At 33.3% G+C, this 15,403-nt stretch overlaps 1 protein-coding gene across 2 annotated transcripts in view; it reads right to left on the bottom strand.

Moving 5' to 3' along the window:
- The window catches only part of DACH1 (dachshund family transcription factor 1), a gene marked incomplete at its 3' end in the record, with an annotated part of 423,255 nt that overhangs the window by 323,303 nt on the left and 84,549 nt on the right, over positions 1-15,403 (bottom strand). The window lies entirely within an intron of this gene.

The following is a 15,403-nucleotide window of genomic DNA, read 5'->3' as shown; positions in this document are numbered from 1 at the left end:
AACTTTGCACACAGGATTACATTTACAAATGGTAAACCTCATAATTGTTGATTAAAATAAATAGAAATATAATTTATCAAGGCATATGCTCAGCAGAAATTACTAATCGAAACAGTTGACACATCTTTTTTTAATTTAATGCAATTGTGAATTTAAAATAAAATTAACCTTTTAATGACATTTGGGAGCAAGAACACCTTTTATTGCCTTATTACAAAATAGTTCATTGACTAATCAATTTACTTATCAAACATTTATTGAACATGTACATTGTGTACAACATCTTTAGGCACTAGGGTTTTTGACTAGGGAGCAAATAACAGTGTTTGCAACACTAAAAAATATGTATGGTTTAAAGAATATTATTGCAACTATAAATAATATTAATAACTAGTTGCCTTTATGTGCACTTAACTTTTAAATAATTGTATTATCACCACCATATTCAAACCCCCATCATTATATTGTTACATTACACACACAAAAACAACTATAACATATATACCGAGTGGCCAGATTATTATGATCAATGAACACATAATCTGGCCACTCAGTGTATATCCTGTATAATCAAAGGCTAATATGCAAATTATCCCCCAAACCAGGAGTTCGACCAGAAGGCAGGCTGGGCCAACTGTCCATGACTAGCCAGGCTGGCCCAACCCCACCCATACATGAATTCATGCACCAGGCCTCTAATACCCCCCACCCCCCCACACACACACTCAGTGGCCAGATTATTATGTGTTCAAAGATCATAATAATCTGGCCACTCAGTGCACACACATCCTACTCAAAGAATTATAATACAGAGAATTTAGATAAAACTATAAATGCTCTAAGTTAAATAAAGAAAATTCTCAAAGCACTAAATAATATTGAGAGCCCACAAAATTTCCAATCTGAAAATGAGAAGTAAAAGTAATGATGAGGTCTCATTATGTTATTTGCCTTAGGATGTAGTTCACCAGGTCTGAGCTTCCTTGGTTTCACTGCACACGTTTAACAATTGCCTGATCTAGTGGTGCTCAAAAATTATATACTCAATACATAAAAGGTCCCATGTTACTTTTTTTACTTTTTAAAGTTTGAAGATATGCTAATGTAGTAAATATCTGCCTACCCCATCTCTACTAAAATAATTCTCTATAAGCTGATTTATTAGACATCTTGACAACTGTTTACATCTTGAATTGTGTTGGTTTATTAGTAGCAAAAACACAGTAATTGATTATCTTTTTATTTTTTTCAATCATTATTGTTGAAAGCATTACATATGTCCCCTTTTTTTCTCCAATTACTTATCCCTACTGCCCCGCCTCCCCAGACCTTCACTGTCTTATTGACTGTGTCGATGCGTTATGCATATATTCATACAAATTATTTGGTTGATCTCTTCCCAATGGCCCACCCATCCCCACCTTTCCTATGAGATTCCACATGATTATCTTTTTAAATCTTTAACCATGCCTTTTTTTTTTTCCCCATTGAATCCTCTCTTTTTCCCCCTTAAAACGAAATATTACTCTTGGTTTTATTCTTAGCATTTCCCTTTCTCTCTAAATCATCATATCCAAGAGTTCCCATTCATTCTAATTTCCAAATTTCAACTGAGGGAATAAGTGGTCCCGACTAATATCACTACAATTAACTAACTGGATACCACCACGTGGCTATTCCACAGTTCTCACAAAGATAGCAGTTTCATGTGTTTGTCAACATTCCCCAAATCTGTTCCTCCTTTTTCATTTCCTCCCTGCTGCTCCATCCCAAGTCATTCCAGCCAGGTGTCTGAAAGACATTGTTTTGTTTTCCTTTTTACTTCACCTGTTCTGTCCATCCTCTCCCACCAACATACATCTGATCTGTATTTAAATTCCATTATCTCTTCCTCTGAAGACACTGTCACTTGCATTTCCTCCTCTCCACATCTGTACTCATGTCTCAGTAAATGTCCGATGTATTATCTACATGGGTTGGTATAAGAGTCTTTTAACTAGCCTTCTTGCATCATTTGTATACTTCACTTCTCAATTTGTCCCCTATTTTGGCTGTTAGGCTTTTACTTATACAGTGCAAATTTGGTTGTGTAATGTACAGTCTTAAGGACATTTCTCATAAGTAATATTTCCTCATCACTTTCAGACTGTAACCCAAAGTCAGTGGTGGAGATGAGAGTCTTTCCAATCCACCTATCATTCAGCCCATCTTTAAACAGCAATAATAATAGTTATTGTATGTGCCTGTCACTGTTGGGATGCTTTCATAAGCTATCTTATTTACCCTTGATATCATCCTTAGGAAGTGGGTTTTAAGACCCCCCCCCCCCCCAGTTTTACAAGTAATGTTTCTAGAGAAACTAATGTATCTAAAATCACAGGATTAGAGAGTGACAGAGCTAGGGCCTGACTAACTCTATAGGTTCTGACTAACTATTCATAGAAACCACTATCTTACTACCTTCTTCAAATTCCCTCCCCACTTTCCTCTCCCACTCCCTCTCCCCCCTCTTTCCTGTGGGCTATCAGCTCTAGCAGTTTTTAGAATCCTGGAAGCACACATTAGAATCCATAATCACCTGCAAAGTAGCCTGGCTTCACTCAACCCTTGAGATGACTATTTAGTTAGTGTGACATGATGTCTGGGCATCAGTATTTTGTAAAAGCAGACAGGGAGTTTCTAAGGTGAAGGCAAGTTTGAGACCTACTGCCAACAAAACTAAATTATACATAGCTGCCTCAAACTACATGTAACTTCTGATGTTACAGGACATTATCCCTGATCCCAGTGAATATAGTAATTTTTCCGCATGTAATTGTTTCTATTGGATGTTTGAGCTTTCTGTAGTTAGAAGTCATAGCTCACTTAAATTTATGACTGATGTAATTGGCAGGCAGGAGGCTCACAATAATAACTTGTATGACTTGATTGTTCTTACAAATATTTTATAGAAATTAATAACATTAGTACTAAAATGTAATGTTTTAAAGTTTTTTAAAAAAAATTTTCAGGGCCTAAGAAAGAATAAAAACCCTGAAGGTAAAAAATAAAAATAAAAATTTAAAAATTAAAAAAAAAAGTATTTGTATTGATTTCAGAGAGGAAGGGAGAGGGAGAGACAGACATCAATGATGAGAGAGAATCATTGATCAACTGCCTCCTGCACACCCTCTACTGGGGATTAAGCCAACAACCTGGGCATGTGCCCTTGACAGGAATCGAACCCTGGACCATTTAGTCAGCAGGCTGACCCTCTATCCATAAGCAGGCTAGGGGGAAAAATGAATATATGAAATAATTTACCCATAGAAAGTATTTACCTGAGAAAGGATTAGAGTAGTTTTTTGTTTTTTTGTTTTTTTTTTTTTTAAGTTTTGTAGTAAGTAGCATCCTGCAGAATGTATGTGAAAAATTATGGAGTTCAATACTAAAGCCAACAGAGATCTTATTCTCCAGCTAACATTCTCCTTCTCTCCAATGAAGCTGACCTTAGACAACACTACACCATTATGCAACTGCCATTTTCCCCCTAGTGACACTACATTTTCCTAATGATTAATTACTTAATGATTGGGAGATTTAAAAACCATACTACTTGACCATTAAAATACCATACTATTTATCAGTAAATTAACTTAATGTTATTGATACAATGCGTTAAGTTTCTACTATTGTATAAGTTATACCTATAATTTTTAAGAAAAGAGAAATTTTAGAGGCTTCCTTACATAAGAATTATTAAAACTTTAATAAGAATTGAAAACTTCTCTGTCTCTGTTATTATGTGGGAAAAAATCTAAGTAATAGTATTTCAGGGGGTGATCTGGTAGGGGGATAAAATACATAAGAATATAAAGAGAATCTGAATGCTCACATAATAAAAATTAATCATGGTGAATTGCTATGGGGAGAATCATACACTTGACCCACATTGAAGACTGAAATATTAATCCATTTCTATGACAGAGATCAAGCTTCAGAGTCACTTTTTATCCTCCTCATAATAGAAGCAACAGTTGTAAACCATAATGTTATAGTTCAAACAATGCCCCCCCGAAGACTTCAAATTTATTATAGCATTCATCTCCAAGACAAAAGACCTGGTGTAGGAAAAAAGCTCTTTTAGCAAAAAGCATGGTTGTTATTTATGGCTCAGATGCAAAGAATGAGTTTGGGGAATTTATCAGAGATGAAGGTATGAAATGTTTTAGCTTGTTCTTCTCTTTCTAATCCATAAACCATTTTCTCAGCCACCCAAGTGAATTCTAATGGAACAGAAGTGATGAAATAATATTTTCCTAGCCCTTTAACACTTTTTCGTCTGTGGAAGTTTCAGTGAGAGAAGAATATGATTTCATAAAATTAAGAATATTTCAAGCAGCATTTAAGTATTATTTTCTAATAATACATAATTTAGTCTCCCAAGCAAAATTTAGTATTTTATGATAGTATAATTTTTTCTTATAATTCATATCATTACTATTCTAAGAATAGTAATTCTTATAATTCATATTATTACTGTTGTCATTATATGGACCATCATATAGAATTTTAAGACAAGTATATGTTTATTAAAATCATTTCACTAATACCGGCCTGGTTATTGTCTCTAAAATCTTAATGACTCAATAATGATACTGGATCTTTTTTTAATACTCTCAATCATTAAATGTATCTGCATATCACTCTTCTTGAAATAAGAAAATGCCATAATCACAACAATGATGACTTACAGATTACCTATTGCCCATACTCTCTTTTTGGCATGAGCATAGGGCCACAAAAGGCATGTCTACTCCCCTAATGACCAGCCAGGGAATAGCTCTCTGCAGTTAGGCAGGTGTGGAATATGCCAGGATGTAATGAAAATTCATTTTTATACTTACATATTGTTTCTCTAAGATAAAAACATATTCAATAAAAATGATTGGGGGAAAATATTAAATGTATTGACTTTTCCCTCAAGAAAGTAAACTGCTTACAGTTTTGCCAGTTTCAAGGGTGTTTTAAGAAAGTTCCATGATCCTGAGCACAATGAGTGAGCTACACAGATGCCATTTGTTGTTTTCTTTCTTAATTCAAAAAAGGACAGGTAATTTTAGAACAAAATAAGGCAGCTGGAATAAAATATGGAATAACCTTTAAGCCAAAAACCCTTCCTGGCATTGTTTGATAGATGTTATACTACTTCTATTGTTTGCCAAATTCCATTTCAATTGCTCAAACAGCTCAAGGAAAATGTGGTCTCTATCTGGACAGTTTTTTTAACATCGTAATTAGTGGAATTAAGAACAATCCACCAGTCAGTTATCAGACACCAGCCACTTCAGTTGTACAGTTGCTGAGTATCGGTGCTTTTGGTCTTAGTTTTCATACTATAAATCCTTTGCCACAATTTTCATCTGTATTAGACTACTTTAGCTTGACATTGAAATAAAAGTTAATCAGTTTCTATGGTGACCTGTGCATTAAGCATTGCAGTTCCTTCAGACTTGTAAATACATTCCAACTTAGCATTCAGAATGCAATGTATATAAGCATTCAGTACAAATAGTGTGAGTTTGTTTGCAATTAAGATAGAATAGGGACTTGAGCCAGATGTCAAAATTCATTTGAATATGCAGTGTCAGTGAAAGATATTCCACATTTGATATCTATGTGCCTTATATTCATCATATTTAAAGCTATACTTTTTCATTTTTTTTCAACATCTTTAAAGATTTGATACAAATGCCCTACAAAAATATATCTTAATCTTCTAGGCTCAATTTAAGTACAAATTGCTAAAAATAGACTGTTCCAATTAGCCCATAAAGTATGGTACTCTTTCTCTCTGCAATAGTGATTCTCAAACTTCTGTGTGCAATAGAAACACCTGTGGAACAACTTTAAAAAGCATGCATTTCTCATTTCCAACCCCAGAGTCTGAAATTCGGTATATTTAGGATGAGACCAATGAATCTACACTGTTATAAAACACCCTAGATGATACTGATGTTTTCTTTGTTAGGGTCACTTTTTTTGAAAAACAGAATGTAAGTTGGATACTCTTCTACCAAATGCAGAAAAAAATATACTTTTAAGTTATCAAGTTATCAGCATACCATGATTTTAGTACTCTTGTGAAAAAGTATTCCTTATCCTGAGGGTATAAAAATCACACTACTCTGATTTTAACTTCTTTGGAGAAATAAATTATAATATTCAGAAAGAAATATTCCAGAAATATCAAATATGTTGGTTATTGATTTAAATTAATAACATGTGACAAGATCCTATGCATAAAGATCTTTCACAAAAAAAGCAGATAATCTACATGAAAAAAAAGAGACTAAATTTTACTATCCACTATTTTCTACAGACAATAGTCTTTCTCTATCGTAGGAAAGGCAAGCTGTAATACATTATGCTTTGGGATTCTAATCAAAAACCTATAAACAATGTATAACTTACAAATGCCCTTCAGTGCATTAGAATACTTTTAGTACAGCTTTAAAATTTTAAATCAATCCTGCCATTCACTCCATATTATTTATCTTCAATTTCTCCATATTTTAAATGTCACTGTGTCACATTAAGTAATAAAAAGTTTAAAAGATTATAACCTGAACTTGGCAGATATTCACTTTCATTATCAGGCTTAAAATCCTTGCCTTCTTACATTTTCCCTACCAAAGAGAGACTTAGTCCTGGCTTTTGTTGATTCCATTCTTGGATGCACTGGAATCTTTGCATTTGTTGAACAACCTAAAATAACAGTGTGCTGTTTTTAAATCAATTCTTACAATAAGTTAATAGCACTTAAAGCATTTGGTTCATAATCACACCCTTTTGTCACCTATTTTAAAAATTATATTCTGCTGGTCTAAATAATCCTTTAATTTTATCAGTTATATCATTTATACATCCCTTAATCCAGTAATATTTCATTTTCTCGAACCTGAAGGTCCAAGTGAAAATAAAATTGATTTTATATGTGCTGCAAGAAAAAATTCTAACTAAATTATATAAGAGGCTTTCTTATAAGAAAATGATCTATACTAAAATATGCTTGGGTGGTAAAATGAAATTTATTTTCTCAAAATGTACCCCAAAAGTATGTGTTGTTTTCATTAACTTTTCCCCCTTGTAATGGCAATATGAATCTCTATTAACGAAAGCTAGTAAAATCCATGTAAATATTAGCAATTCGGGACTGAGAATTTTATGGGAACAAAACTATGGGCAGAATCGCCAGGTGCCTCTGTCCAATGGAAGACAGATCGTTCCTTGACTACATGGTTTTGCTGTAACACTGCTCTCATTAGATTGGAATTTGTGTTAACTTCCCAGTACCAGGGCTTACTAATAGGATTGGTAGCAATTATTATACTGAAATGAAATCAGCACAAACTATTAGATCTGTTTAAACAAGTTAAAAATAAACCTTGATTAAATGTTCTTTTATAAGAAGCTGCTCATTAGGGCTACATGGCCTTCAGAAAAATTGGTGTTTCATTAACATCAAAGAATGTATTGCATTTAAACTCCCTAGCCTAAAAAGTTATGTATAAAATAAAGCTTTAAAAATATCTTAGATAATGAAATTTTAGAAAAGATCTTATGATTCCTAGTTTAGTAGAAAGACATGTATTCTTAAATTTAAGAAGTATTAATAATGAGGCTGCAAAGAAAACCACCACCAAAAACAATAGTAAGCAAAACAACAACAACAAATCAGAAACCTTTGCCAGAATGATCCAATGTTAAATTTCCTCTCAGTGGAGATGTAACTCCGCTGTAAAATAGTTGAATTAAAAGGACATGTGGAACCTGTTCAGGACCTCAGGTTGGTTAGAGTATTGCCCCAATATGCCAAGGTTTCAGGTTCCATCCCAGGTCAGATCACATACAAGAATCAACAATGAGCCGAAACCGGTTTAGCTCAATGGATGGAGTGTTGGTCTGTGGACTGAAAGGTCCAGGTTCGATTCGGTCAAGCGCATGTGCCTGGGTTGCGGGCACATCCCCGGTACGGGACGTGCAGAAGGAAGCTGATCAATGATTCTCTCTCATCGATGTTTCTAGCTCTCTGTCCCTCTCCCTTCCTCTCTGTAAAAAATCAATAAAATATATTTTTTTAAAAAAAGAAGAATCAACAATGAATCAGTAAATAAGTGAAACAACAAATATCTCTCTCTCTCTCTCTCTCTCTCTCTCTCTCTCTCTCTATATATATATATATATATATATATATATATATATATATCCCTCACTAATAAAAATAATACTTTAAAAAGGTCATAGGGTTATTTAATTCAAACCCACTTTTACAATAAACCAGTAACTTTTGAACCATAGTACTAGTACTTACAGAACTCTAGAAAGTAGAAGTATGCCATTCTAGAAAGCAGAAATAACTCCCCCCTTATAACAATGAATCAGTAAACTATTATAATCTAACTTAGTGGAAATTATCGTTTGTGATAGATAACTTAAAAACAATTAAGATGTAGTGCTGGTAAATGTTAACTATATGGCCTACAAACTTATAGAAAGAATGAATGAAATTTTTGTAATTTTCCAACTTCCTATCTCCAAACCACACACACACACACACACACACACACACACACACACACACACACACATTATCCCACCAGGATAAATTAAATATTAGTTACATAAAGATAAAAGTTGTATAAATGTGGATATCATCTCTATGGTTGAGGATAAGTAAAGGTTGAAGAAAACTTATAGCTTTGAAAGGCCAACTGAATTATCAAAGATGACAAAATTCACAAAAACTAACTAGAGTTAACAACAAATTGTCCCATTTTAAAAAGTATAATTTAGGGTAGTTTTCAAGATGTTTTTCATTTAATTTTTCTGAACAGTATATGTATTTTTATTCTGAACAAACCATATAATAATCAGTATTATAATTTAATCTCTTTATATAGACTGATCTTCTCTATAGTATTCTTGGCCCCCTTGCCTACACAGTTATAGGAATATGTTCTGGTTTGATTTTTTTTGTTTTTTTTAAGGGAACAAACCTTCTCGTTTAAGTAATTAAGATTCCTTAATTAAACGTACTAAGGGCATGGACAAATGAAATCTTTATATATCTTTGAGCATGCCTAAAAGCAACAAAATCACACTTTTGTTAAGCGTTTGTGTGTATTTTGCACAATTTTTAAAAGTTTAACCTCTGTAGATCAATGTGCTTCCTTAAAAGACTTTAATAAATTAAAGTGCAGAGAGCTTTTTTTCACCAGGCAGAAAAAGCTGATGAGACAGGTTTAGTTTAATCTCAGGCAATAGAAGTCATTAACCATTCTCTCAGGGATTAAAATATAGCTTGCCCTTTTCTTCTCTCACTTATCATTAGCATCACTTTAATCTCCTAGCGTTTCACACTGCTATTTTAATCATTACTTACTGCCTTTTGACAAGTGCAGAACATGCTTTTTCTCATTGAGGCAATATCCTGGTTTTAGCTGACAAATGTAGGACATAATGTAAAAATATCAAAGTGACATCTCTTAAACACACCTTCATCATAAAAATCTCTAAAGTTACAATATTCCTTTGTCTAACATTTCCATGAAAATTATCACTTGAAAGGTTTATATTTTAAACAAAGGGGAAAAGTTTCTTCTTAAAACAACAAAAACTAGTTTACAAAAAATATTAAACTGTTTATGTGAGATCCAAAAATGTGTACGGAAGTATTGTTCTTTCTAAAACAGTCAGGAACTTCCAAGTATTTACAAAAGCAGTCTGTTGTTTTAAAATAACTTTAATAGCAACATATACAATATTGAAATGGCTACTCCATTTGATGCTTTGTAATCACATACATCTTAGGTTGAAGCAAAACAAAATACTCTCAGGATTATGCCTAATTCTATTATCTTAATAATACTCACCACTTCTCCACAGATGAATAAGTATTATATAATACTTGAGAGAAAATACACATGGAAATAATAGTTACAACTATATTAATATATATCTTCTGAAAATCTATTGCAAGTGTTACAACTGAACTTGTTTCTACATTTTCTAAACAGTTATTTTAGTTAAAAATAAAAACCATATGATGTTTATTAATGTTCTTTTATCTCATGACATGTAGTTTAATTTATGCAATCTCATTAATCTAATCTGCCTAAATCTGAAGTGGATAACAAATTTAGCATAAATCTTTTGGGATTTAGGAATTTAAGTTTCATATTGTCTTTAGATATAAGTATTATAAAAAGGAATATAAATTGTAGCATCTTTATATTATTCCATTTTGACTCCAAAGTAAACTAATGAAATGTTTGGTAATTAACCAAATCTGACTTTTAAAACCAAAGCACCAATTTTTGGTAATGATCACTCACACTTGGCCCCAAGCCCTTTAATCTAGTCCATCTGTAATGATCTCATAGTACTTTCAACCATTATTTAGCTGTTAGAAGAAAAAATATGTCTCACTATATGTTTCGACAATAAAATCCCTTCTTAAGCTTTACAAAGCAGAACAATTCATTATTTGATCTCTTTCCAGGTTCAAAGTCTGTCTTATTACAGTACTTCAAAGAAATATGTAATCAAAGACAAACAGCTGTGAAAACAATCTTTTATTACTTTATTATCATTGAGGACATATCTGTAGAGTAAACCAATGGAAATGGCATACAAATAATCTCTATTATGTTTGTTGTTTTGCATTTGTTCACAAACTGTGCACATTTATCTTTAAAGTTTAATATTATTTCCTATAAATAAGAGTAATGGAACAGTCCAGTCACCCTATTGTCTGGAAAAAAAAAAGCAACACACACACACACACACACACACACACACAAATGACAAAAGCAACGAGTGAGCTGCTTTAATGTCAAACAAATGTTTTTAAAAAAACAAATTTTCAAAATGATATTCAGTGATATGACTCTCTGGGTTAACATTACTCTCAAGTAAAATCATATTTTCTGATGCTTACACTAATCAGTGAGAATTTCAGAATTTTTCAAGCACAAATTAGTATACATAACTAAAAGTAATACATCAAATGTACCACTTGCCCTTTATTTTGAAAACAGACACAAAATCAAGCAATTACTTTATAAGACAGTAGTTGCATTGCCCAGTTTATTCCCATATGTTACGTGCCACGCAATAATCTGGTCATGTCTTTACTTCTTAGAATGGAGGGTTTCTATCACTAACATGCAAATAGACAGGACCATGTTGTAACCTAAAGTGTCCCTTGGATGGGAAGACTCCCTTCATCTGCAAGTGTCAGAGTGGAAGTGAGGATGCTCTGCTGCCCATTACAATACAGAACATGTGGAGGCAGAGGAAGCAAGCATCTTTTGAGGTCACACTATCGGATGGAAACCTTACCCGTCATGTCATTGTTCTGACACTGTCTCTCTGAGGAAGGCATCCCTGTCCACATTTCATAGATGTGGAGTATTAAAAAGCTGAAAACCTTTAACTCACTGCTGGGCTAACCTAACTCTAAAATCAACTTGCACTTTGTAGGAGACCCAGCGCCCTCCATTCTAGAGCAAACTTTCCAGGCACCGGTCCTCAGCTGCTCCTGAGGCACTGCATGCTAACAAACCCAGCTCTCCTTCAAAAGACTCTCAGGCATAAGAGGGGGCAAAATGGGTCACTACAACGCTCTACAAAATTAAATTGGCGATTCATCAACAGAGGCCACAATTAGAAAGAGCACTGTCTCTAGGTCTCTACAAACATATCCGCTAGGCCAGGAGAAGGAAGTGTGGAATCTATGCTGTCGCTCTCATTAAAAGATACGGCTGCCCTGGCCGTTGTGGCTCAGTTGGTTGGACATTGTCCCTGTGCGCCAGGAGGTTGCAAGTTCGATTAAGGTCTGAAGGGCATGTGCCTAGGTTGTGGGCCTGGTGGGGGGGTGCAGGAGGGAGCCCATGGATGTTCACTTTCACATGGATGTTTCTCTCTGTGTCCCACTCCCTTCCTTTCTCTTTAAAAAAGAAAAGTCAATAAACTGTTCTTAAAAAAAAAAAAAAAAAAAAAAAAAAAAAAAAAGGATATGGCTGAAGGAAGCTGTAAATGGGCTACCTCACACTGACAAACTGAAAAAATGGACAGACAACAACCATAAGCATGGTGCTATGGCCATAGAGTCAAACCAGGTAATTAAGTCTAGGACGTGAATTTTAAAAGATAATAGTATGTCCACTTCATTTTCTGCTGTCTTAGTATAATCATGAAAGTTTTATTATATTTGTACTGATGTAAAAGCCTCTTTCTATAAATATAGATGGATAAGGACATGTACATAAATACACATATTCATTCATACAAAAACACACATATATTAGTTATGCTATAGTAAGTTATTTATGTAACATGGTCCTCAGTTGAAAAAGTGATTCTGAATTGAATATAATTATGCAGACATTTGTCTATTTTAATAAGGATACAGGATGGCCACTTAGAGAAAGGGAAAAAAAAAGCAAGAATAAATAGTATATAGAGAGGATTTAATTAAAAATTTTGTTGCAGGTAAACTGAGCTAAAGTAATATTAGCATAAACACTATATTCTCTATTTTATATAACAATATAAAATACAAAATTTCTAGAGACTCTGGTCAGCCAAGTGAAGGAATAATATAGGAAATGAATTGCTTTCTTGAAACCCTGATCCTTCATAGTACAACTTGGTTCGGTTTTACTGGTTACTAAATAAACAGTATCAGAATTGAAAATGCATTTAATGCATGACTCAATTTCCATAAAAGTTAATTTCCTGACTTTTCAGTTTGATTGCATCAGAAGTTATTCAGTAAAAGAGGGCAAAACAAAGCCAGTCACTCCTGCTTTGAAATAATTAAGCAGTAATTTGACCAAACATTTCCTTCCTTCCTGTGTATTTCTCAAAGTCACTATTGCACTTCAAATCTTAGCAGAAATATTTTTAATGGGCACAATCAATAAGGGAAATAAATAGCCCATAGTAAAATATTTCACAATCAGTGTTGGCAACACCACCATGAGACCACTTTTTACTGCTATTTCTAGGATGTATTTGAGATAAGCTTGTGGTTTTCAGGCTTTAGAATGATCTAATTACAGAAGTGAGAGTAACCATCACTAATTTTCACACACAAGCTCAATATATAATTCAGTTAATTAATATGGGACAAAACCTGTGGAAAATTAACTAAATAAGACAGTGTTATAACTTTAAATGTTACTTTAATGCAGTTAACATACTGATTTTAACAATCAGATTATTTAAGGCTATTCCAGAAAAAAAAAAGAAATGTCAGTCTTTGAATTTCGAGGGTCCCAGATCATTTGTCTTCATTAAAAATTTATCCATCATTCACAAAATTATGTGAAACTATCATGTATAGACTTTGCCTTTTAACTATTTTGAGAGCAACTTCTTACCTATGATTTCATTACAGAATAAAATTAAAAAGTACATTCCAATCCCCCTTGCCCAGACTGAAAAACTGGTATTTATTCTGTCTTCCAATAAATCCTGCTATTGTTTTCACTTTGCAACTCAACTAACTTTTTTTTTTTTTAGTTATTATCATTCACCTCTGCTAAATGACTTCTCATCTGACTTGACCTGTACATCTTGTTTTCCTTCATCACTCCCCATTCCCACTCCATCTCAGAAATCTCAAAGCCTTTTGACCTGTGATCCAAGCATCTGATATGGACCCTCAAAGCTCCCAAGCATTATTTTTCTATCTTAATGATCAACCAAAATTTTACTACGGATTTTCTCAGCCTCCCATAACTCTTGTTATCAGTCTCTTGACCCTCTGCTTACAACAACCATCCGATGGTTATTTTCAGGTACACTTCTGGAGGAAAGGTGAGTTCAGAGAGCATCTGTGTACACATTCTTCCAGGAGGCAGTGCCTTGTAGTGGAGAGAGCCAGACAGTCAGGACTTGTAGCCTGTCTCCGTCAAGCAGCTTTGTAACTTGAACAATGAGTCTCAGTTTCCTCAGTAATGAAATGGAAACAATGATATCTATTTCATCGGGATATTATGAAGATTAAATGGACATTTTCTAATTTTTCATGGTACAGTGTAGGTGCTAATCAAACTTAGTATCATTTCTCCTATTCTAGGAAATTGTGTGCCCAAAAGAAGTATTGTCAACTACAATATCCTAGCTAGCTCTTTAGCAATCCACGTAAATCCATATAAAGGACAGCATCTGTATATGTCCATCATTTAAAACACAAACATTAATCCAAACATGTGGGTTGGGGTTACATTTTTCCTTAAATTGTTTTTTTGTTGTTGTTGTTTGTTTGTTTTATTATTTGGTTGGTTTTAACGTAGGCCACAGAATAGAAATGGGCTATATGTTTAGTGATATAACCCACTGTGGAGTGTGGTCTTTATTCTCCCAAAGAGCTTAAGTTGGTAAGGGGTTTATTTTTTACTAGACAACCTATAGAAGACTTGCAGATCTCTGCCAGGTATTTAAAATTTTAAATATTTATGTATAATATTTCCCCCATATGACACATTGATTGTCAGTATATATGAATTATTAAATTAATTTATTATATAATAAAAATTTTAGAATGCAAAGGGTCCTTATGAATTAATTCGTTAATCCTCTTGGTTTACAAATGAGAACCCTTCATTCGAATAGATTGTTCAGCCAGTAACAGTCAGTAATAGAAGCCAAATTTTTGACAATGCATTTATTTTTCTATTTTTAATACTTTGATTTTTATATAACTCAAATGCAATATTAAAGATATATATTTTACTCATCTTCTCCTTTGACTATAGAGCAAATGATAGAGAAATCAACTCATTTGTTTTCAAATTTTCCCTCATTGACCAATGAGAGCACTCACTAGTTCTTTAATTAACAGTCTATGGATTATAGTTCTATAATGTTGACCAAATGTCTCCAATTTAAAAAAAAGTTAAAGTTGAAAAATTTAGTAAAAATCCTAGCTTTCAAATGACATAATTTGTTTTTTTATAATAAAGTTTATTCATGATTAATATTTATTCTTATACTAAAAATTGGAATCTGCAACTTTTTCTCTATTATGTATGTATGCAAAAACCATCTCTCCCTTAAGATACATAGCAACATTTTCTGAGAACTGTTTATATTTATCAAGTCCATGTTTAGATTTTTTCTAAAATACATAACTTGGAAACAAAAAATTGCCTGATTATAATCCATAAGATTATTATTCTAGGAGGAACACTGGTCTAACATGCCTTTTATTTGTTAGGTGATTACTAAAGGAAGGTAGATAGTATATGGTATATATGTGACATGCACGAGCCTCCAGGGGGCAGAGAGTTGACCGGTCGACCAGTTACTTGAATGCAATGACCACCAGGGGGGCAGAGCTCTGATTGGT

The sequence above is a fragment of the Pipistrellus hanaki genome (genome assembly GCF_964339955.1).
Source record: "Pipistrellus hanaki genome assembly, chromosome: 3".
Lineage (NCBI taxonomy): Eukaryota > Metazoa > Chordata > Mammalia > Chiroptera > Vespertilionidae > Pipistrellus > Pipistrellus hanaki.
This window is presented reverse-complemented; position numbering and strand designations above follow the sequence as displayed.